The sequence below is a fragment of the Hemitrygon akajei genome, chromosome 1, assembly GCF_048418815.1.
Source record: "Hemitrygon akajei chromosome 1, sHemAka1.3, whole genome shotgun sequence".
Lineage (NCBI taxonomy): Eukaryota > Metazoa > Chordata > Chondrichthyes > Myliobatiformes > Dasyatidae > Hemitrygon > Hemitrygon akajei.
Window position 1 is genome coordinate 207,532,459 of NC_133124.1, and position 24,863 is coordinate 207,557,321.

General features: G+C 43.3%; 1 non-coding gene across 1 annotated transcript; it reads right to left on the reverse strand.

Moving 5' to 3' along the window:
* Positions 1–21,914: 21,914 nt before the first annotated feature.
* On the reverse strand, positions 21,915–22,021 carry LOC140736368 (U6 spliceosomal RNA). The gene has a single exon (XR_012100925.1). It is a non-coding gene; the product is annotated as a U6 spliceosomal RNA (small nuclear RNA).
* Positions 22,022–24,863: the final 2,842 nt, after the last annotated feature.

A 24,863-nucleotide genomic window follows, 5' to 3' on the forward strand; every position in this document is an offset into this window, starting at 1 on the left:
TCCATTCAAAATTGGATGGCCGGGGGAAGAATCTGTTCCTGAATCACTGAAGGTGTGCCTTCTGGACCTCCTTTCTGATGGTAACAATGAGAAGAAGGCATGTCCTGGGTGATGGGGGTCCTTAATAATGGATGCCACTTTTCTGAGGCACCAGTGCTTGAAGATGTCTTTGATTCTATGGAGGCTAATACCTATGATGGAGCTGACTGTTTTCTGTAGCTTCTAGCGATTCTGTGCAGCCAGTCAGAACGCTCCCCATGGTACATCTGTTGAATTTTTTGAGTGTTTTAGGTAACAAAGCAAACCAAACACTCCAGGGCAGGTACAAATACCGAACAAAGCTCCTTCTATCTTATTTCATCAAACACTCCAAGAGTGGTGCCCTGTAACAAGTTCATTAATTCGTATACATTTTTTCCAGCCACCTGTTGCTTCTGCAGGCTGGGGAAGAAACTGTGTGCCATATATACATGGAATATGCAAGGCTGCAGCCCCGTTTCACATTTCAACAGGGGCAGCTCCTCAACTTCTTTTTGCATTTTAGCCCTGTCCTTTTTTTTTAATAGTGATCATCTAGTAAGGATGGAGGTGAGAAGAGATGAGGATGCCCTGGTAAAATTGTTCTGGGGGTTGGCAAAAATTGCTATCTGTTGGTCAGGTCCTGGAAGCAGATAGCAGAGTGTTCTGCCCAAGTGGACTGCCTGGTGATGACATTCTGGGGATATGTTCATGCCCAGGTAACCATACAGAGGGAACATGCAGTGTCCATGGTTACCGGTTCTAGGACCACTGGGCACCACGGGATGCTTGACAGAAATGGGAACATTTTAATTTAGCTTGTGTTTGTAATTGTGTTAGTCACTGTTATTATCAATGTGTTTGTTGTAGTATCTTGAGGTATTGTAGACTGTAAATTGTAATAAGTATTTTTGTGATTTTTGAAGAAAGAGACAAGTGCAGATACTGAGTAAAGCTGTCTTTGTCCAGTCCCATCAAACATTCCTAGGACAGGTGCAGATGAGGAGTAAAGCTCTCTGTCCAATCCCATTTGACTCTTCCACAGTGGGGACAGCACATGGTTGCAGCTCTTGTTTGAGTAGATGAGGGAGTTTCTCTTGAGATTCCGTCTACTAGATGGCTTTCTGGCAACACCCAAAGCTTCATGGTTGCCACGGATAAGGCAGCTTCTTGTTAAGAATTCTAGAATAACATTTAAACAACTTAACAGCGAGAGTAGGCCTCTCAACCCCTTAAATCAGCTCTGATTGTTACATGACCGAGGCAGTGGATGAACCCAAGGGCAGGGCACGGAGGCAGAGTCAGGAGGCATTCTTGATGTAGCGAGCGTGGTATCGGTATCCAGGAGCGATGCTAGACTTAGAGCTGGCTGTCCTAAGAACCATGAAACAAGGTTACTCTCACCAGAGTCGACCAACAAACTGGCAGCTCCTTGTTGTGATCACAGGGTTTTTATACTGCATTTGCTGATGGAAAGCAGGTGTGTGTAGTTAGTGGAACCTGGGAATGATTGGGAACTAAACAAGAGGATTGAGGCCCAATTCCTGAGGTAAATAGCCAGGTGGGGGATTGCTAGAAGGGACCATGACACTGATATTTAGCAAGACTACAGTTGATCTGATTACAATCTTGTCTTGATATTTCTGACTACCTGTCAATCTCTTGCTTATCAATACAATGTCCACCTCTGTTTTGCAAATATTCATTTCTACCTTCCCTTCTCCCTGCCACGCAAGCAGAAGCAAAAGCATTGACCCTCTTTCTCTCCCCCCCCCACTTGCACCGGCAAAAGCACTGACCCCCTCCCACCCCCAGCCCACCGTGGAAGTAAAGGCAAAGCCTACCAAAGAGAGCTTGATCTGGAGTCCATCAAAAACTGCAGTCCATCCCAACACTTTGGTATCTCAAACAGGCTCGTCTCACAGTGAGGGAGAGAACGATCACTCCTGCAACAAGAACCAGAACAGCAGACTCATTGGGGAGTGACGAAGAGGAGTACAACGCATTGTGACTACCATAGAGCACATTTCACATTGCACACACAGCAAGAATTTATAGACAGAGGTCTTTAGTTAGTCTAGGGCTTTGGTTACTAGGTTTGGTAACATAATGTAGTTGATAATATAAATTTATTGCTGGATCACAACTCACGATTGAAACTGCACTTTATATAATTAACACTTCATTTATGTTTAATTTATGCAAAAACTTACTGTATTAGTCCATCTAGATGCAGAGGAAAGGATAATTTATTCTCACCCTGGATCATATCCAAGGCTTATATTTTTCCATCTGCCACTTCCATCTCTGTAGCAGCAAGACTTAGACTGGGGGAATGCATGGTGACCTGTGAAACAGACACACAGCTCAGCACTTAGGTTGTGTCATCTGTGGCTCAGTGGGTAGCATTCTCACCTCTAAATCAGGAGGTTGTGGGTTCAAATCCTGTGCCAGGGACTTGGGCACAAGCAGTATGATAAGAAGTTAATGTGGGCAGTTGAGTTGACGAGAGAATTTTGACTCAGTTTCACTTTGATACCTTTAGCAGAGGGAACTTTCTTGGTGCACTTGCAATGTTTATCTTCCAATCAAGATCATTAGTTGATTATCTGGACTGGTCATTATCACACTGCTGTGTTTTCCATTTTACATGAGTACATAATGGCATTCCTGTCGGAGGTGCTGTCTATCAAGCAGGACACAAAACTGATAATTAATCTTTGTTAGCCCTCTCAGGATGATGAACCAGAACATGTGGTGCTACTTGGCAAACTAATTATCAGTTTTCGGGCTAGTATTTATCCATTGTTTAGACACTATCTGCTTACCAAAACACACTGCTTGAGGGAGCTTTGTGAAACACAAACTCTCACTGTTCTATTTTCTAAATAACATGTGGAATGGGCATGATTCAGTGTACACTGTTCTGTCGTTTCTTCAGTCAATGAAAATCAATTTTTTTCATTGAGCTTTAGAGTACTACAGCTCAGAAGCAGGCCCTTCAGCCCATCTAGTCTGTCCCAGTCTGGTGTTCTTCCTCATCGCTGCACACAGACCAAAGACCTCCATACCCCTCTTGAACATGTACCTATCCAAAATTCTCTTTAATCAAAGGTCAAAGCTCGAAGTATATTTATTATCAAAGTATGTATACATTGTACAACCTTGAGATTTGCCTCCTAACAGGCAGCCACGAAACAGAGAAACTCAAAAAAAAAATAGAAGGCTGTCATACAACCAATGTGCAGAGAAAAAAAAAACAAATCGTGCAAACTTTAAATGCAACCAAATAGCATTCTGAACGGAAGTCCACAAAGAGAGTTTGTACATGGGCCCTTTGTCAGCGCAGAGCCAGGTGAAATGTCACTGCTGAACCTGCTCGATCCTTGCCTTGGGCTCGAAGCCCTGGCCTTTTCAGTCTGGCCCTGTGCTTAAATCATCCAAGCCACAGGTTCAGTTGCTTCAATAAGCTCTGAAGCCCAGACCCTGCCGCCTCAATTCCAGTCTTAAATGCTACAACTAAACCCGCTCTGCCATTTCTGCTGGCTACTTGTTTCACATCTCACCACCTGCTAAGTGATGTAGATTCCCCTTAAAAAAAAATTTCACTTTTCACCCCTAATCCTGTGATATCTACTTCCGTGAGGAGAAAGGAAAAAAATCTGCATTAATTACCCTATCTACACCACTTCTCTTGGTTACCTCTATGAGATGTCCCCACTTTCAATGGCTCAATGATTCTATTTAGCATTGGGGAATGCATACAGTATACAACCTGAAATTCTTATTCTTTGCAGACATCCACAAAACAGAAGAACTGCAAAGATTGAATGACAGGAAAATATTAGAACCCCAAAGTCCCCTCCTTCTCCCATGCAGAAGCAACAGCAAAGGATCAACACTCCCCCTCCCTACGGTGCTCTAGAGAAAAAAACTTATTCAATCTATCCCTATAACTGAGGTCTTCAAGTTCCACCAACATCTGTGTAAATTTCCTGCCAAGCTTACTGGTTTCATTCTTAAAGTTAGGTGATCAGAACTGCACACAATACCATATATTTGGGCTCACTAATGCCTTATACAAATTCAACATACATCACAACTGTTGCATATAATGGCCTGATTTATGAAGTCCAACATGTCAAAAGTACTCTTTATGACACTATCTACCTGTGATGCCACTTCTGAGGAATGATATATCTATAATCCTTGATCCCTCGGTTCTACCTCACTCCTCAGTGCTCTACCACTCACTGTGCAAGTATTACCCTGGTTTGTCCTCCCAAAATGCAGTACCTCACACTTGTCTGCATTAAATTCCATCCTATTTTTCTAGCTGGTCCAGATCCTGCTGCAAACCTCGATAGCTTTCCTCACTGTCCACGACACTGCGCCCCACCCCCTCTCCACTTAATGTCATCTGCAAATCTGCGGATCCAGTTTACCACATTGTCATCTCAATCAATAATACAGATTATTTTCAAAAATTTGGGAATAGAGTCCTAATTAGCAGATTTGAATTTTTTGTTTATCGTGTCTACAGAGGTTTACAGTAGATTTTAGCTCATTGGATCAATGTCAACTCCCAGTATAATCTCACTGTCTCATTGATTTTTCCTGTTACACATTCTCCCCGCTTTCCCATCCTCTCCCCTCAAATTCTACTGTTCATATACATGATCGGGGCAATTGACAGCAACAAGTTAACCGACCAACCCATGTCTTTGGGATTTGGGAGGGAATCAGAGCTCTTGGGGGAAATCTACATGATCACAGGAGAAAGCATGCGAACTCCACACAGGGAGAAACTGAGGTCATGATTGAACCTGGATCACTGAAGCTGTGAGTCACCACTGTGCCGCCCATCCTAAATCCACACATTCACAAGAGAAAACGGGTGTCATAAAAAAAAAATCAGGAGCGGAATTAAGTTTTACCCACCATTCCATCATGGCTGATTAATTATTCCTTTCAACCCCCATTCCCCTTCCTTCTCCCTGAAACCTTTGAGACCCTTACTAATCATGAACTTATCAGCCCCTGCTTTAAATATACCCAATTACTTAGCCTCCACGAATGTCTGTGCCAATGAATTCCGCAGATTAACCACCCCCTGGCTAAAGAAATTCCTCACCTGCCTATTATTTTCTCCTGGATCCCCTTCTCCAATGGTCCACTCTCCTCCCCTATCAGATTCTTTCTTCTCCAATCATTGACCTTTACCACCCATCTGGGCTTCACCTATCACCCTCCAGCTAGCCTCCTTCACCTCCCTGCACCTTTTTATTTCTGGCATCTTCGCTCTTCCTTCCCCATCCTGAAGAAGGGTCTCAGCCTGAAACGTTAACTCTTTATTCTTTTCCACAGTCGCTGCCTGACCTGCTGAGCTCCTCCAACGTTTTGTATGTGTTGCTTTGGATTTCCAGCATCTGCAGACTTTCTCATGTTCATAAAGAAATTCTTCCTCATCTTTGTTCTAAAGAGACATCCTTCTATCCGGAGGCTGTGTCCTCTGGTTCTAGACAACCCCAATATAGGGAACATCTTTTCCACGTCATTCTATCTCAGCCTTTCAACTTTTGATACAAATCTATGTGATCCCACTACACCAGCCCCCAGTCTTCTAAACTCCAGCAAGTACAGACAAAGAGCCATGTAATGCTCCTCGTACATTAACTCTTTCATTGTCAGGATCATTGTATTTGCACTGTATTTATTTTATTTCTTACATCTAAGGGAGTAAAAACTCTTTATTTCCCATCTCTGTCACAATGTGCAAGCAATAAAGAAGGGAAGTGTGGGAGGATACTGCCAAAACACTAAAATTGTATACATAATTGTTTTGATTACATGTACGAGGGGTGATTGATAAGTTCGTGGCCTAAGGTAGAAGGGGTCAATTTTAGAAAACCTAGCACATTTATTTTTCAACATAGTCCCCTCCTACATTTACACACTTAGTCCAGTGGTCGTGGAGCATACGGATCTTGGACCTCCAGAAAGTGTCCACAGATGGGTGATTGATAAGTTCGTGGCCTAAGGTAGAAAGAGATGAGCTATACAGCTCTCGTTGCAAGCACGTGCAGGTCAACTCTTTGAGTGATTATGCAGAAAGTTTGAAGTTAATAAATTATCTCCTTCTACTAGGTTTTCTAGGTGCTAGGATTTCTAAAATTGACTCCTTCTACCTTAGGCCTCAAACTTATCAATCACCCCTCGTATGTACAGTCAGATACGCACCCAGATCGATGTACAGTCAGATATGCACCTCGATCGATGTGAATTGATAAATCTGAAGGCCTTGTGGAAGAAGCTGTCATGGAGCCTGTTGGTCCTGGCCTTAATGCTGTGGTACTTTTTGCCAGAGGGTAGCAGCTGAAACAGTTTGTGGTTGGGGTGGCTGAAGTCCCTGATGATCCTTCATACACACCTTTACTTTACTTTATAGTCACCAAACAATTGATACTAGAGGGTACAAACATCACAGCGATATTTGATTCTGCGCTTCGCGCTCCCTGGAGTACAAATCGAAGTAAATATAATAAAAATTTTAATTATAAATCATAGTTAGAAAATAGAAAAGGGAAAGTACGGTAGTGCAAGTCAGATCCGGATATTTAGAAGGTACGGTCCAGATCCGGGTCAGGATCTGTTCAGCAGTCTTATCACAGTTGGAAAGTAGCTGTTCCCAAATCTGGCCGTACGAATCTTCAAGCTCCTGAACCTTCTCCCGGATGGAAGAGGGACAAAAAAGTGTGTTGGCTGGGTGGGTCGTGTCCTTGATTATCCTGGCAGCTCTGCTCTGACAGCGTGTGGTGTAAAGTGAGTCCAAGGATGGAAGATTGGTTTGTGTGATGTGCTGGGCTGCGTTCACGATCTTCTGCAGCTCCTTCTGGTCTTGGATAGGACAACTTCCATACCAAGTTGTGATGCAAATATAAATGTCCTGAACAGAGGGCAGTTCTCATCCACAGATGCGCTGGGCTGTCCGCAGCACTCTCTTCACGTGACCTGCAATGGCGGGCAGGATGGTTCCCGTACCAGGCGATAACACAGTCGGTCAGGATGCTCTCGATGGTGCCCCTGTAGAAAGTCCTGAGGATCTGGGGTCTCGTGCTGAACTTCTTCAGCTGTCTGATGTGAGTTTTTCACCACACAGCTGATACATACAGTCCAGGTGAGATCTTCAGTGATGTGTATACCAGGGAACTTGGAACCACTCACCCTCTCAGCTACAGTCCCATTGATGTCAATAGGGGCTAGCCTGCCTTCGTTCCTCCTGTAATCCATGATCAACTCCCTTGTTTTTTCAAAATTGAGGGAGAGGTTGTTTTCTTGGGATAACTGTGTCAGGGCATTGACTTCTCTATAGGCCGTCTCATCGTTGTTGGAAATAAGGCCTATCAATGTCATGTCATCTGCAAATTTGATCAGCAGATTGGAGCTGTGCGTACCAACACAGTCGTGGGTGTATAGGGAGCAGAGGAGGGGGCTCAGAACGCAGCCTTGGCAGGCTCCTGTGTTGAGTTTCAGAGGGGTAGAGGTGAGAGAGCCTATCCTTACTATCTGCTGGCGACCCAACAGGAAGTCCAGGATCCAGCTTCAGAAGGCGGGTCTTCCTGTGTGAACTTCTTCTGGACCCCCTCCAATGCCAGCATTTCTTTTCTTAGATTACGGATACCAAACTGCTCGTAATACCCCAAGTGAAGTCTTACCAATGTCCTATAAAGCCTCAGTATCAGAAGCTTACTTTTATTTTCTAGTCCTCCCAAAACCAACCTCACCGCCCAAGCCGCAGTCGCCAATTTCCCACGTCAGTATTGGTCCTCAATGATTTGGGGTTCAGGGTCACAGTAAAATGTGCTTCTTGGCTGTTGCACATTATCAAATCTTCAGCTTTTACAGTAGGATGAGACAAAGGCGAGGAAGGTGACTGTTGCACAGATTAGATATTGGTGATACATCACTGCCAGTACCCAAATCAGCTGTGTAATTCAAACAGGAGTAATTCAGTACACAGGAGCCAACCACAGCTGTGAAAGGATCGGACATGGATTTCAGCATCAGTGGGATGTACCTTATATTACCGAGTGACAGCTACGTTATCCCGATTCCTTGGTAATTTCAAATACTTCTATATTACACAATTTCAGCTTATAGTGGAGATATCATTCTTCTACAGAGCTTGACACTTACAGAGTGACTCTCTCTGCCTGGTAGCATTTTCTGACTATTAAAAAAAAATGTATTAAATTATCCACGAAAGTCATCATTTCCTGCTGGGTTAGCACTTCTTCAGACTCGCCCCAATCAGGAACAGGTAATTGGCAGCAGAACGATTTTATATATCCAGAGGAATTTCTTCATCAGGCAATATATTAATTTATGGCTTGGATGAAAGGCTGATAGAAATAGATTCACCAGTGGCTTTGTGAAAGGGAACGGGGGAAAGAAAATCACTTGGAAAGCGGGGCTGTGGGGTAGAATGGTCAGGCTAATTGCAAGTGGCTTACAAAAGAGCAAGCATCACCCTCCCAAGGTGGAAGACACTTGCTCAATGTTCTAAGGATGTACGAACCTTGGCCATTATTTTAGACTCGGAAACGAACCCTTCGTACCGGCTGGCCCACACCAACCAAGATTACGGATAAAGATCTTAAAGTTTAGCTTTATATGTTACTTGGGCTCGCAGTACTTGCTGGAATTCAGGTGGCTGAGAGGAGATCTTATAAGAACTAATAAAATTATGAAAGGGATAGATAAGATAGAAGCAGGAAAGTTGTTTCCACTGGTAGGTGAGACTAGAACCAGGTGACATAGCCTCAAGATTTGTGGGAGTAGATTTAGGATGGAGATGAGGAGAAACTGCTTTCTTCAGAGAGTGGTGAATCTGTGCCCAATGAAGCAGTGAAGGCTGCCTCAGTTTATTTAAGGCAGGGTTGGAAAGATTTTTGCATAGTTGGGGAATTAAGGGCTATGGGGAATAAGGCAGATGGATGAAGATGAGTCCATGACCAGATCAGCCATGATCTTACTGAATGGTGAAGCAGGCTCGATGGTCCAGATGGCCTACTCCTGCTCCTGTTTCTTCAGTGAAATGCATCATTTGTGTCAAGTCAAATCAGCGAGGATTGTGACAGCTCGGATAGCAAGTCATAACTCACTAACCCTAACTGTATGGAAGGGTTGTAGGAAGAAACCACAGCTACATGGTCACAGGAAGTGTACCAACCTCTCAAAGGCAGCAGCAGTTATTGAGCACCGACCGAGGACTGTGGGTGTTATAATAGTGTCATGCTACCACAAAATTAATCCCGTTTTGCCCACGTTTCCTATCCACGCGACCTGCCTCACCCACTTCCTCTGGCAGCTCATCCCATTTACTGACCACTCCCTGGGTGAAAAAGCGACCTATTAAATCTCTCCCTGCTCACCTTTGATTGAGAGAGACGAGGGTGAACCTACAAACAATGGAAGCAAGAACGGGAACCGGCGATAGAGGAGGTGGTAACGTAGTAAAGCAACATGAGTACACCGATCAACTCCAATGACATCTGTAAGGAGTTTGTACCTTCCTCCCCAAGAACACACAGGTTTCCTTCAGGTGCTCCGATTTCCTCCTACGAAGACGTACCGATTAGTAGGTTGACTGGTCATTGTAAGTTGTCCTGTGATTAGGCTGAGGTTAATATAGGCGAGTTTTAGGGTGATGTGGTTCATTGGCCCAGTAGGGCCTGTTCCACACTGTTTCTCTAAATGTAATAAATAGCAGAAGAAGAAAAAAACAGATTTTAATAGCTCTCAACTGTTATGGAGAAAATGATGCAAAGAAAGCACGTGCGTTATACATCTGAATAAAAACTGAAGTATACCTTTGCAGAAGAGTCAGCCCCATCTCACAAGCACAAGAGATTCTGCAGATGATGGAAATCCAGAGTAAAACATACAAAATGGTGCAGGAACTTAGCAGCATCTGTGGAGGGAAATAATCAATGTGAGCATTTGAAGAGACAGAATCTGATTAGAGATAGTCAGCATGGCTTTGTCAAGGGCAGGTCATGCCTTAAGAACCTGATTGAATTCTTCAAGGATGTAACAATACACACTGATGAAGGTAGAGCTGTGCATGTAGTGTATATGGATTTCAGTAAGGCATTTGATAAGGTTCCCCATGTGAGGCTTATTCAGAAAGAAATGTGGCATGGGATCCATGGAGACCTTGCTTTATGGATCCAGAATTGGCTTGCCCACAGAAGGCAAAGAGTGGTTGTGGATGGTTCGCATTCTGCATGGAGGATGGTGATCAGTGGTGTTCTGCAGGGATCTGTTCTGGGACCCCCCCTCTTTGTGATTTTTATAAGTTACCTGGATGAGGAAGTAGAAGGGTGGGTTCGTAAGTTTGTTGACGATACAAAATTGGAGGTGTTGTGGATAGTCAGGAGGGTTGTCAGAGGTTACAACGGGACATCAATAGAATGCAGAACTGGGCTTCAACCCAGATAAGTGTAAAGCGGTTCATTTTGTAGGTCAAGTTGGAAGACAGAATATTAATGGTAAGACTCTTGACAGTGTGGAGGATCAGAGGGATCTTGGGGTCCATGTCCATAGGACGTGCAAAGCTGCTGCACAGGTTGGCAGTGTTGTTAAGAAAGCGCGTGGTGTGTCGGCCTTCATCAACCATGGGATTGAGTTCAAGAACCGTGAGGTAATGTTACAGCTATATAAGACTTTAGTTAGATCCCACTTGGAGGACTGTGTTCAGTTCTGATCATGTCATTACAAGAAGAATGTGGATGCTATGGAGAGAGAGTGCAGAGGAGATTTACAAGGATGTTTCCTGGATTAGAGAGCATGCCTTCTGAGAGTAGGTTAAGTTAACTTGGCCTTTTCTCCTCGGAGGCACAGAGGATGAGGAGTGGCCTGATAGAGGTGTATAAGATGATGAGGGGCATTAATTGTGTGGATAGACAGAGACTTTTTCTCAGGGCTGAAATGGCTAACACAAGGAGGCATGGTTTTAAGGTGCTTGGAAGTAGGTACAAGGTGCATATCAGAGGTAGGTTTTCCACACAGAGTGGTGGGTGCATGAAATGCACTGCCAGCGAAGGTGGTGGAGGCGGATACAATAGGGTCTTTTAAGAGCCTATTAGATAGGTACATGAAGCTTAGAAAATTAGACCGCTATGTGGTAGGGAATTTCTAATCAGCTTCCAGAGTTGATTACATTGTCAGCACAACTTTGTGGGCCAAAGGGCTTGTAATGTGCTGTAGATTTTCTATGTTTCAGCCTGAGACCTTTCATCAGGATTGATAAAGAAGGGGGAAGAATACAGGAAAGCTGCGTTCATCAACAGAGATCCCAGCCACCCAGGTCATTCTATTTTCTCACTGTTGCCATCAGGTAGAAGGTGCAAGAGCCTCAGAACTCTCACCACCAGGTTCAATCACAGTTACCACCCCTCAACCATCAGGCTCTTGAATAAAAGAGGATAATTACGCCTTCTTGCCCCATCATTGAAATGTTTCCACAACGAATGATCTCATTTTAAGCACTCTTTATCTTATTATCTCATGTTCTCGTTATTTATTGCTATTTATTGATATTTGCATTTGCACAGTTTGTTGGCCTCTGCACTCTCGTTGATCTTTCATTGATCCTGTTATAGTTACTATTCTGTAGATTCGCTGAGTCTGCACCCAGGAAAATGAATCTCAGGGTTGTATATGGTGACATATATGTAGCTTGACAATAGAATTTAATTTGAACTTTGAATTTTGAATAAGAAGGTAGGGGAAGTGTGATGATGGATCGATTTCTTTTAGAGCAATGACTCCCCCCTGCCCCCCCTTAGCACTATGTATTGATCTGTTGTCTGCGTATGCACTGTTGTCTATGCACTCACATTGCTCTCTCTCTCTCTGGCCACAATGTGAATTCAACCAGGTAAGTGTATCCCCCGAGTTCACGCTTTTATTTAATTGATACGTTATGCACAGGCACACCAAATTGGCAAAGGGTACGCACCTGAGTGTCAGAGAAATTCACGAACTGCACCAACAGTTACAAGACAAAACAGCATGTCACAGACACTAACAAACACATGAGTACAGGGCATAGTATCAGCGAAAAATGTGCAGAATTTAAAGTGAAATTAACGTGATGATGGCTTCACTTGACAAATTTGATAGCGCTAATGAAGACTGGGAGTCGTATATCAAGTGGGTGGAACTGTATTGCAATGCGAACAAAGTGGAAGAGCAAAAAAAAGCCCCTATGCTTCTAAACTTAATGGGCCCAAGAATGTACAGTCCCTTACATAATGTAGTAACTGCTGAAAAGCCAGCAAACAAGACGTTTGGGTCTTTTAAGAGGCTCCTGGATAGGTACATGGAGCTTAGAAAAATAGAGGGCTACAGGTAACCCTAGGTAATTTCTAAAATAAGTACATGTTCGGCACAGCTTTGCGGGCTGAAGGGCTTGTATTGTGCTGTAGGTTTTCTATGTTTCTATGAAATTAGTACTATTTTACAAAATCGCTTCAACACTAAACTACTGGTAAGAGCTGAAAAACTTAGATTTTACAAAAGGAACCAGTCAAATGATGAAAGCCTTTCTAAATACATTGCAGAACTGCACAAAATTTCCAAGTACTGTGAGTTTAGAGATGGACTTTCTGATGCATTAAGGGACAGGCTTGTATGTGGCATGCATAGTCAAAGCACTCAAACAAGGCTATTATCAGAAAGAGGCCTAACTTTAGGACAGGCTCTGACCATTGCAATATCGTTAGAGAATACAGTAAAGAATGCAACAGAACTACAGAAAAGGAGGTTAGAATGTGAAATGCATGAAACGTCCCTGAATGGGGCAAAAAGCCAATGTCATCAATGTGGCAGATCCTCCCATGATGCAAATGACTTGCTTCAAAGAAAGTGTCACAGACAAGGTCACACTGAGAGAGTGTCAGACAAAAAGCCCAATCAAGTGAAAAGTCTCAAACACCAAACTAAGCAAATGCATCAAGTTACCGAATGTAAAACAGATTCAGACAACACAGAGTCTGACAAAGTAAACTGTCATGCCTAGAACTGCACAGTATAACTCAAGCAGAGCAAAGCACTATCTGCACCAAAAATAGATGTGTCCGGTGTAAAACTGAAAATGGAACTGGATCTGGAGTCAGCTTTGTCCATAATTTCAGAGGCTGACTACACCAAACTATTTTCTAAGATACCATCAGAGAAGACCTCAGTGATGCTAAAGACTTACACAGGCAACAAAGCGTCTCTTAAAGGCAAACTGAAAGTAAATGTGATGTATGGAGACCAAACACAATAGTCAGAGCTTTATGTATTAAAATGAAGTGGAGGGCCAGCAATTTCCAATGTGAATAGTTGAGAAAAAAATTCCAACTAGACTGGCACTCAATCAAAGCTCTCAGTGTGACATCAACAGGCAATGTCAGCCCAAATGGTAGCACTAACCAGAGGCGGCAAATGGAGATTGAGAAGTCAAGCAGGAAGTTCCTCACAATCACCACTCACAAGGGACTGTTCCAGTATAATCATCTCATCTTTGGTGTCACATCAGCTCCAGCAATTTGGCATAGAACAATGGATCAAACACTCCAAGATATCCCAGGAACACAATGTTACCTTGATGACATTACTATGACTGGCAAAACTGATGAAGAACACCTCTAGAACCTTGGTAAAGTGCTTACCAGGCTGAGTGAGCATGGTCTGCATGCAAAGAGAGAACAATATGAGTTTTTAAAGAATGAAATTGCATTTTATGGACATACCATTCTTGTTAATGATTTACTTAAGGCACAAGAGAAGACTGAAGCAGTGCTTTAGGCACCCAAACCATAAAATGTGTCACAGCTCAGATTATACTTGGGTCTTGTAAACTACTACCCGGTGGTAGTAGTGGTCAGAAAGATGTGAAAAAGCATTCAAGGAAACAGACTAATAACATCAAATGAACTGTTCACCCATTATGACCCATCCTTGCCCATCAGACTGGCATGCAATGGATCCCCTTATTGCATTTGCTTCAAGATCATCGACAAGCACTGAATGCAACTACGTACAGATCAACCAAGCAGCCCTTAGTCTAGAATGGGGAATAAAGAAGTTCCACCACTACCTCTAGGGACAAAAGTTTACGCCAGTGACAGATTAATCCCAGGAAAGGAATCCCAGTGATGTCTGCTACCCAGTTACAACACTGGGCACTATTCCCAGGAGCCCATTCATACCAAACAACACAGCAACACCGATGACTTGTCACATCTTTCACTATTGGCAACTGAAGAAGAAAGGTCTTCATACTGTGACCCAGCAGAAGTGTTCCACACCGCATCGGTGGACTGGTTGCCGGTAACAAATTCTGAAATACAAAGTGCAGCGAGGAATGACTCGACATTTTCAAAAGTCTGTGAAATCAGTATGCCAGCTCATGGTAATCCTGCGTTTCCAGAGTTCTCAGCGAGACAAGACCAACTGTTGGTATGTCAAAGAATACTGATGTATGGATCTCATGTTGTGGTTCCCTCTAAACTGTGCACCAGAGTGTTAGAAAATCTGCATGAGGATACTTGGGTACAGTCATGATGAAGAGTCTCACCCAGAGCTATGTGTAGTGGCTGGGAATAGATAAGCAGATTGAAAACTTAGCCAAAAGCTGTTTGGGATGCCAAAAAGTTCAAAATGCACCTCTACAGATACCGTTACACCCATGAGAGTAGCTGTCATCGCCACGGAAAAGCTTTGCTGGGCCTTTCATGGACTCCATGTTTCTGATTGCTGGGGATGCTCATTCGAAGTGGCCGGAGGTTATACCAATGAGGTCAACCACATCAGTAAAGACTGTCTCTGCTCTGGGGACTATCTTCACCAGAAGTGGCTTACCAGAATAAATTATGGGTTGCAACAGACCACAATACATATCAGAAGAATTCCAACTGTTCATGAAGAAAAGAGACATCTGACATTTCAAATCTGCTCATCGCCACCCAGCGACAAATGGGTTAGCTGAAAGGTTTATCCAAACCTTCAAGAAGTCCATTAAGTGATGGACACGGAGGTCATTTCTCTACAGCACAAGGTGGTCAATTTCCTTTTTGTGTCTCAGAACGCTTTTCATGTGATGACAAATCAAACTCCTGCAATGCTGTTCATGAACAGAAATCTGAGATCTGGCATACACCTCCTGAAACCAGATCTATGGTGGAAAGTGCAGAATAAACCGTTCAGTCAGTTGCCAAGTGAAGCAATAAGGAGCTTTGAGATTAGACAGGAAGTCCTAGGGTGTGATTATTGAAGAAAAACAAATGGACACCTGGTAGGGTATCTACAAGAACTGGACCACTGATGTACACAGTGGATATTGGAGCTTAGATATGAAGACATCGTGTGGACCAGATACTGGATGCTCAACCAAAGAACACACCTGAGTCAACAGCATCCAACAAGACGAACACATTACAGTCACCGGATTTACCTCTCAGTGATGATCATGTCACTGATCGCAACATGACGTGGGAACCCCAGAATGGTGTCTTAGACAATCCAACTGTCCAACCCAATGCCACTCCATAGGTCCAACGGCACGACGAGAATCTTATCATTGACAAGACACCTGCTAAATCTGATACTACTCCACAGGTCTAGATGCGCCACCCTGAAAGATACAGTGCGCCACCGAAAAGATTGAAGGTTTCTGAACTGTGAAGTAAGGTCAGTATGGATCTCAGCGGGTTAGGCAGCGTCTATGGAAGATGAGGGAAGGGGGGGGGGGGGACAGGAAAATTATGGGAAGTTAGAGAAATGGGAAAACCCATCTCATAATTGCTTTGCATTCAATTCTCTCCCTTGGCTCTAATAGCCCAACCAAGTCCAGTTTGTCCTGCTCCTGAGCTTCAACACAGACATTGCATGCAGTACTTGGGAAGTACAGACCAGTCACAGCCCCTTTTAGAAATCAGACGTTCAGCAGTGGCCCCATCTGCTCTCCCAAGTGGATGCAAAAAGATACTTCAATGAAGACCAGAGGAATTAGCACCAGTGTTTATCTCTGAGCCAAATTTCATTAGAAAAAATTACTGTTGCCACATTGCTGTCATCTGGGAACCTGAAGAGGGCTGTTTACTGTGTTACTGAGATCAGAACACTCCGAAAGTGCTGCAATTGTTGTGAAGCATTTGGGCATCATAAAGCCATAAAAGACTATTGTAAATAGGCTCCTTATAATATATATTACATCTTTCAAGAGGCTACACAGTATATCATGGTTTACTAGCCAGCACTTCCTCTGGTTAGTTGAGAGGCTCTGCACTTGTCTCCGCTTGTCGTCTGCAGACAATCACTTGTTGTGTAGTTCCTCACCCCAAGTGTGATATCAGCATCTGGGTGTCAAGTTCATTAACATGTGCACACCTCCAGTAAGGTACAGGTACAATGAAAAATTTGCTTGCTGCAGCATTGAAGGCTCATCGGTACAGACAACACACAGAATGTAGGAGTCATGCGATCACTCAGGCCGAGTATGATGTTCTCCCAAAGGATTATTCCATTAATGGAGAAAGCCTGTGCATTACTTTGTTTAAGATTGGGAGGTTGTTACACAGGCAGCCATCACATGGTACTTCACAGGTCAGGGTCAGGTTACAGAGGCATGGTGTGCAAGACAGCTGAAGAGTCCTTCACTGCTGCAGCCTTTTTCCATCTACAGTGCTGTTATGATGGGTCATTAGCTTCCATCAGCTCCTCCTTTGAGGCTGTGGCTGGATTGTGCTTTGTCAGGAACCTCCTCTTAACCTTACTGCCATGGGTGACCCTACCAGGAGCTAAGTTCCAGCAGCATCATTCGTGGGAAGTCAGAATAAGAATCATAATCAGGTTTAATATCACCATTATATGCCATTTATTTACTGCAGCAGTACAATGCAGGACATAGTAATAGAGAAAAACAAAGTGTGTGTGTGTGTGTGTGTGTGTGTGTGTGTGTGTGTGTGTGTGTGTGTGTGTGTGTGTGTGTGTGTGTGTGTGTGTGTGTGTGTGTGTGTGTCCCGACCATTAATTCCTCATATTCTCCTAATTCCCTTTGATTGTGACACCCATGATTCTCATTTAAACCTGCAACACAAATATCTCGGCTTTGCATCCACTCATCGCCAGATCGTTGATTTAGCCAGTGTGGTAATTCATGTTCCCGCCCGCTTAGGATTGTGTATCCTCAGTTTTACTTCCGTACCGAGGTTTACCTGTGTAATTCTGTCTCTCTGTGTCAAGGTAAGTATTGCCTGTCGTTTGCTTCTCCATCTGCCGTTCAGCTCAGCAACGCTCTGTGTCAAGATAAGGGTTGCCTGCCACCTGCCTTTTTGTTTGCCGTTCAATTCCAGCAACCCTTCATGTCAAGTTCCAGTCACACTCACGCCCTCGCCTGCATTCTAACTCTATCTTCGTGCCAGCGTCCTGCGTTTGGGTTCGCCCTGTTCCGTGCAACAAATGCAAAATTAGAAATCAAGAAAGTAGCGAGGTAGCAAAAGAGGATCTACTGCTTTCTGTGTTAGAGACGAATAAACCTTTCTTGGGCTTCCAGTGGGTACAGGTATTGATTTTAACCAATGTTTTGATGGCAAACTCTGCCATCTTCATCAGGATGATGCCTGGGCATATCTAGTTGGTAGTAATTATACCCCTGTCACCCATCCCTCCTGATCGGTTAGTCCTCATCCAATCAGGTTTCCACTGTCCCACCTTGTTTACAATAGGACAGCTGGTGTTTACAGGATTCCCTGTGAATATGGAGCAATGTATATTAGACAGATGGGGCACACAGTGGAAAACTACATCAGGAAACACAGGAGATGTATCCATTTAGGTTACCCGGAGAAATCGGCGGTAGCAGAACATGGCATTCACAATGCCATAAGATTAACTTCAACCGCCACAAAACTATACTGCTGTGCCAGTGGCTTTTGGGACTGCCTGGTGAAGGAAGCCATTGATATAAAACTAGAAGAAAAGAATTTTAACAAAGGCAGAGATCTTGCTCTAAGTAAGAACTGGAATTCAATTGTAAATAAGGCGGGACTGTGGAAAACAGACTGGATGAATGCAAACCAATCAGGAGGGATGGATGATGGGGGTGTAAATACCACCGGACTTTTCATGCCAAGGCATCATCCTTGATGAAGATGGCAGAGTTTGTCATCGAAACTTAGGTTAAAGTCTATACCTGTACCCAGCTGGAAGCCTGAGAAGAGTTTAGTTGTTCTTGAGGTAGTGTTCATGGGTTCAATGTCCATTCACAAATCAGACGACAGAGGGGAAGAAGATGATCCTGAATCATTAAGTGTTTGCCTTCAGCCTTCTGTATCTGAGCATGGAGTATCTGTGGAATTCGTTGTCACAGGCGGCTGTGAGCGCTAAGTCATTGGGTATATTTAAGGCAGAGACTGATAGATTCTTAATTAGGCAGGGCATGAAGGGATATCGAGAGATGGCAGGAGATTGGGGTTGAGAAGGAAAATGGATCAGTCATGATGAAATTCCGGAGAAGCCTCGAAAAGCCAAATGGCCCAATTCTGCTCTGATATTTTATGGTCTTATGAAGTTGACATACCAGCCAGGATATTTTTAACAGTGCAGCTACAGAAGTAGCATTGTTCTTTTAGAATCAAATTTACTTCAATGTGTTTAAGCTCCCCAGTGGGATTTGAGCTCATGACCCTTGACTGTTAGTCCAGACATCTAGATTTCTAGCCGAACATTGCAATTCAGTTCAGTCTTCCTACATGTGATATACCATTGAGCATAATGTGAATTTTTACATATATTAAATGCAAATAGTGCTAATTAGTTAAAGTGCATTCTCAATCATACAATTCATGACTTAGCAATAAATCTGTTTAGTCACAGGCTTTGCCATTATAATTGGCGAGGCAACATTTCAATTCTTCCTGTGGTAGGTGGGGGGGGGGGTGTAGATAAGTAGTATTTAAAAATTCTAAAATGATAAAGCTTGTATCAGAAATGGCAAATGTAATTTTGTAAGTTCTCAACAGACTCATTTTATTTACCTAGAACAGAGAACAGTACAGAATGGGCTCAGGCACTTTGGCCCATCATTTCTGTGCCAACCCTGCTTGCAATTTTACTGCTATTGGGATCATCTTTGCTTCTGTTGTACAGAGAGAGGATACAAAGAAGACACAAAACTGGATATTTTTCATTTGCAGTTTGAGAAGATTTGGTATGTCATCGAAAACACTCGCAAATTGCTACAGTGATACCGTGGAGAACATTCTAACTGTCTGCATCACCGTCTGGTATGCAGGCGTGTGCGGGGGAGAGAATCAAAATAAGCTGCAGAGAGCTGTAAACTTAATCAACTTCATCATGGGATCTAGCCTCCGTAGCATCCAGGACATCTTCAAGGAACGATGCCTTAAGGATCATTAAGGATCCACCCAAACCGAGGTCATTGCTACTGTCAGGGAGGAGGTACAGGAGCCTGAAGGCACACAATCAATGATTCAGCTTCTTCCCCTCTGCCATCTGATATGCCAGTGATATTAAACCTGATTCTGACTCAGAGTTGTCCTGAGGAGAATATAGGCGCAATGTCAGCGGTAGTTTTTTTTCTTTCCCAGAGAGTGGTCGGTGTTTGGAACCTGCTAGCCACGATGGTGGCAGAGGCAGATATTTGGTAGACTCTTAGATAGGCACATGGATGAAAGAAAACTAGAGGGCTATGTTAAAGAGGAGGAGTAGATCGATTTTAGGGTCAGAACAAAATAGTGGGCTGAAGGGCCTTACTGTGCTATACTGTTCTATGTTCTGTATGTGCTGTTAAGTATCAACAGCCTCAAAATTGATGGGAGACCCTTTAGAACAGAGGTAAGAAGGAATTTTTTTTAGCCAGAGAGGACTAAATCTGTGGAATGCTCTGCCACAGACTGCGGTGGAGTCCAAGTCTGTGCATATATTTACGGCAGAAGCTGATAGTTTCCTGATCAGTCGGGGCATCGCAGGATATGGTGAGAAGAGAGTGGTATGGACTTGAGTGGGATCCGGGATCAGCCATGATAGAATGACGAAGCAGTCTAGATGGGCCGAAAGGCCTAATTCTGCTCCTATGTCTTATGGCCTAACTATCACAGGCAGCAACTCAAAATGAGGAAAGTCTTTTTACAGCAAACTTGTATTTTAATATCGAGCAGAAAGAGAAGAGTTTTCATCTTTTGCCTGCAGTCTTCAATATTGGCTGCTCATCAGAAATACCCTGCAATAAGCATTTTGCAGTAATTCACTGTAATGTCACAACTGTAGGTAATATTAATCATTAATACTGCTGCCATGCCAAACTCCCATCTAACACACCATAATTTTTAAGCCTTCAATAAAATGTAAATGCAACGAGGCTTATCGTTGACATTGCTAGAAGCTCAACTTTGTAATTTATATATTTCCCTATGGGTTAGGTGGTCAGTCTTCAATTATATTCAGTCAGTCAACAACCTGGTGATACAGAAGCAGTGGAATTCTATTATGATTCCCTTTTAAATTTACAAATTATTGTTCTGGAGAGAAAAAAAGTCCTTGGCATTCATAAAATGCGGCCAAGGCAATATAGAATTGAATTATTGGATTCTGGTCAGAATTACTCCATTCTGGTGATAAAAGAGAATGATCTGATAGGTCAGTAAATCCTGATCATGAGTTTTTATGTGTGAGTAACTGAGAGATACTTCAGATCAGCCTTTTATTTCTTTTGATGTCAGATTCCACTTTCCCACTCCCCTAGACGTTTGTTCACAGAGATTACAAAGACGCTCGCTTCAATCTTACAAGTGCGAAAAACACCTCCTTTGCATCTGGACTCAGCTGCCACTTTATTAGGTACGACTGCTCATTAATGCACGTATCTAATCAGGCAAACATGCAGTTGCAATTCAATGCTTAAAAGCATGCTGACATGGTCAAGAGATTCAGGTGGCATGGAGGCGTAGTGGTTAGCACAACACTTTACAGTGCAGGCGACCCAGATTCTATTCCCGCCGGTGTCTGTAAGGAGTCCTCCCCATGACCTTGTGGCTTTTCTCTGGGTATTCCAGTTTCCTCCCATATTCCAAAGACGTAGCAGTTGGTTGGCTAACTGGTCATTGTAAATAGTCCCATGATTATGCTAGTATTAAATAAGTGGTTTGCTGGGTGGAACTTCTTGAAGGGTGGAAGGGATTACTCCATGCTGTATCACAACAAACAAATTGTTCTTCAAACAAACATAAGAATGGGGAAGAAAAGTGATCTGAGTGACTTTGATTGTGGAATGATTGTTGGTGCCAGTTGGGGTGGTTTCAGTGTCTCAGAAGCTGCTGATCTCCTGGGGTTTTCACGCACAACAGTCCCCAGAGTTTACAGGGAATGATGCAAAAAAAAACGTCCAGTGAGCGAAAATTCCTTGTTGTTGAGAGAGGACAGAGGAGAACGGCCAGCTTGGTTCAAACTGACAGGAAGGTGACAGTAACTCAAATAACCACGTGTTACAACAATGGTGTACAGGCGAGCATCTGTGAATGCACAACACAACGAAAAATGAAGAGGATGGGCTACAGCAGCAGAAGAACACACTAGGTTCCATTCCTGTGCCTGATAAAGAGGTCACTTCCAAATAGAAGCACTTCCTTTACCCGCTGCCACAGAACTCACAGATGAAACAAAAGAAAGATGTCTACAAGCAGTAGCTATATTCGTTGATCAAGAGTGTCTGTGTTTCCATTTGCCTGTTGCTTTCTTCCATCTCATGTCCGATCTGTCTTTGATGTTTACATTGTTCCATCAAGGGTATTGCAAATTGTAGGAATAGCAGCTTAACTTTTTTTTAAAATATGGAACACTTCACGAATTTGCGTATCATCCTCGCGTAGGGGCCATGCTAATCTTCTCTGTATCGTTCCAATTTTAGTATATGTGCTGCCGAAGCTAGCACACAGCAGCTTATCTTGAAAGCTGCCACATTTGATCTCTCTAGACTTAATATTGAAATGATCAGTTTCAGAAAATCAGCCATACTGAACTGATTCCATAATTAATTGGGACTCTCTTTCAACGACTGTACAACTTATGTTCTCAAAACTTATTTATTTGTTTATTCTTTTTATATTTCCACAGTTTGTCTTCTTTTGCACATTGATTGTCCACAAAAAGTACACTGCAGGTGCTGTGGTCAAATCAACGCATACAAACAAGCTGGAGGAACTCAGCAGGTCGGGCAGCATCCGTGGAAACGAGCAGTCAACTTTTCGGGCTTTTTCATTAACATCAGTTTTTCAATAACTCAAGAGATTCTGCAGATGCTGGAAATCCAGAGTAATACATGCAAAATTCCAGAGGAACTCAGCCAGCCAGTCAACACCTATGGAAAAGAGTGAACAGTCGATGTTTTGGGCTGAGACCCTTCCTCAGGACTGGAAAAAAGATGAGAAGTCAGGGATAGAAGGTGGGTGGGGAGGAAGAAGTACGGGGTAGTAGGTGATGGGTAAAATTGGGAGGGGGGCAGGATGAAGTAAAAAGCTGGGAAGTTGATTGGTGAAAGAGATAAAGGGCTGGAAAAGGGGGAATCTGGTAGGAGAGGACAGAAGACTATGGAAGAAAAGGAAGGGGAAGGAGCATCAGAGGGAGTTGATGAACAGGTAAGGAAGTAAGGTGAGAGATGGGAATGGGGAATGGTGAAGGGGGGAAAGGAACAATTACCAGAATCTCAAGAAATCAATGTTCATGCTATCAGGTTGGAAGCTACCCAGATGGAATATAAGGGGTTGCTCCTCCAACCTGAGTGTGGCCTCATCATGTTAGTAGAGGAGGTCGTGGACTGACATGTTGGAATGGAACTGGAAAGTAGAATTGAAATGGGTGGCCACCAGGAGACCCCGCTTTTTCTGCTGGATGAAGCGAAGGTGCTCCGTGAAGCAATCTCCCAATCTACACCGGGTCTTACTGATATACAGAAGGCCTCACCTGGCGCACTAGATAAAGTAGATGGCCCCCAACATACTCACAGATGAAGTGTCACTTCCTCTGGAAGGACTGTTTGGGGCCCTGAATGATAGTGAGGGAGGAGGTGCAAGGGCAAGTGTAGCATTTGTTCTGCTTGCGAGGATAAGTGCCAGGAGGGAGATCAGTGGGGAAGGATGAATGGACAAGGGAGTCGCATAGGGAGCGATCCCTGTGGAAAGCGTGAAGTGAGGGGGAGGGAAAGATGTGCTTGGGGGTGGGATCCTGTTGAAGATGGTGAAGGTTATAGAAAATTATTTGCTGGACTTGTGGCTGGATGGGTGGTAGGTGAGGACAAGAGGGACCCTATTCCTGTTGGGGTGGTGGGTGGATGGGACTAGGCAGATGTGCATGAAATGGAAGAGATGCGGGTGAGGGCAGCATTGAAGGTGGGAAATTCCAATGTATTTTTTTTGTATCTATTATGAATATCTGCAAAACATGAATCTCAGGGTAGTATGTGAAGATATATACTTTGATAACAAATTAATTTTAGACTTTGAACTTTGATTTCTGAATCTAAATGTTACATTTCCAGATTTTAGTTTCTTAGCTGTCCCATTGTTTAATGTTTCAGACTCTGTTTGGGGGTAACATAACAAGGTGGTTCGGTTATTAAGAATTTTGGACCATTGATACTGATACAGGATTTCACTCTCCAACATGGGAGGTGGAAATTAAAATACAAGAAGAATCATTGAGGCAGACAACGTGAAACAGGCCATTCAGCCTAACTCGTCTATTCTGACCAAGGTGCCAATCTATGCTCGTCCTAAATATACCTCTCTAAGTATATTTTAAAAGAATTTACTTAACTGTATTTTAATGCTTTTATTGTACCCAGTTTTTCCTGGATGCCGTCTGCTTATTTTTATTGCTAGCATGACTCTTTGCTTTCTGCACATTGGATGTTTGACAATCTTTTTTTAATGGGTTAGTTTGGGTTTCTTTGGTTAATGGCTGCCTGTAAGGAGACAAATTTAAAGCTTGTATATGGTATACATACTTTGACAATAAAAGTAGTTGGAACTTTACACCAAACACCTCCGGCAGCTCATTCTACAAACCTAGCACCCTCTGTGTGAATAAGTTGCCCCTTAGGTCCATATTAAATCTCTCCCCTCTCTTCACCTTAAACTTAAGCTCTCTATTTCCTGATTCCCCAACCCTGGGGAAAAAAGACTGTGTGCATTTGCACTGTCATGATTTTGTAAATCTCTCTAAAATCTGTGGGTGGCACAGCAGCAGCTAATGCATCACTTAACAGTACCAGCGATCGCCGATCGTGCCGTCACCTCTAAGGAGTTAGTACCTTCTCTCCATGTCCACATAGATTTCCACTGAGTGCTCAGATTTCTCCCCATATTCCAAAGACATATTGTTCCTAACCTGGTGTCCACAGACACCTTGCTTAATGGTATTGGACATGGCATAAAAAAGGTTTGGAACTCCTAGGTTATGGTTAGTGAGCTGGGGGCATGCTATGTTGACCCCAGAAGTGGGCAACACTCACAGGCTAGCCAGCACAATCCTTGCTGATGTGATTTGATGCAAACAATGCATTTCGATGTACATGTGGCAAATAAAGGTCATCTTTAAATCATGCCTACACTACATGGAATGAGGTCCTGGCCCACCAACCTCTCCATATAATGCAGTTCATTGAGTTGCAACAACATTCATGTTAATCTTTTCTGAACTCTTTCCACCCTAAGAGAATCTTTCCTGGAGCAGGATGATCAAAAGACAGTTGGCAAGTATCCAATTTCTTCTTCTCC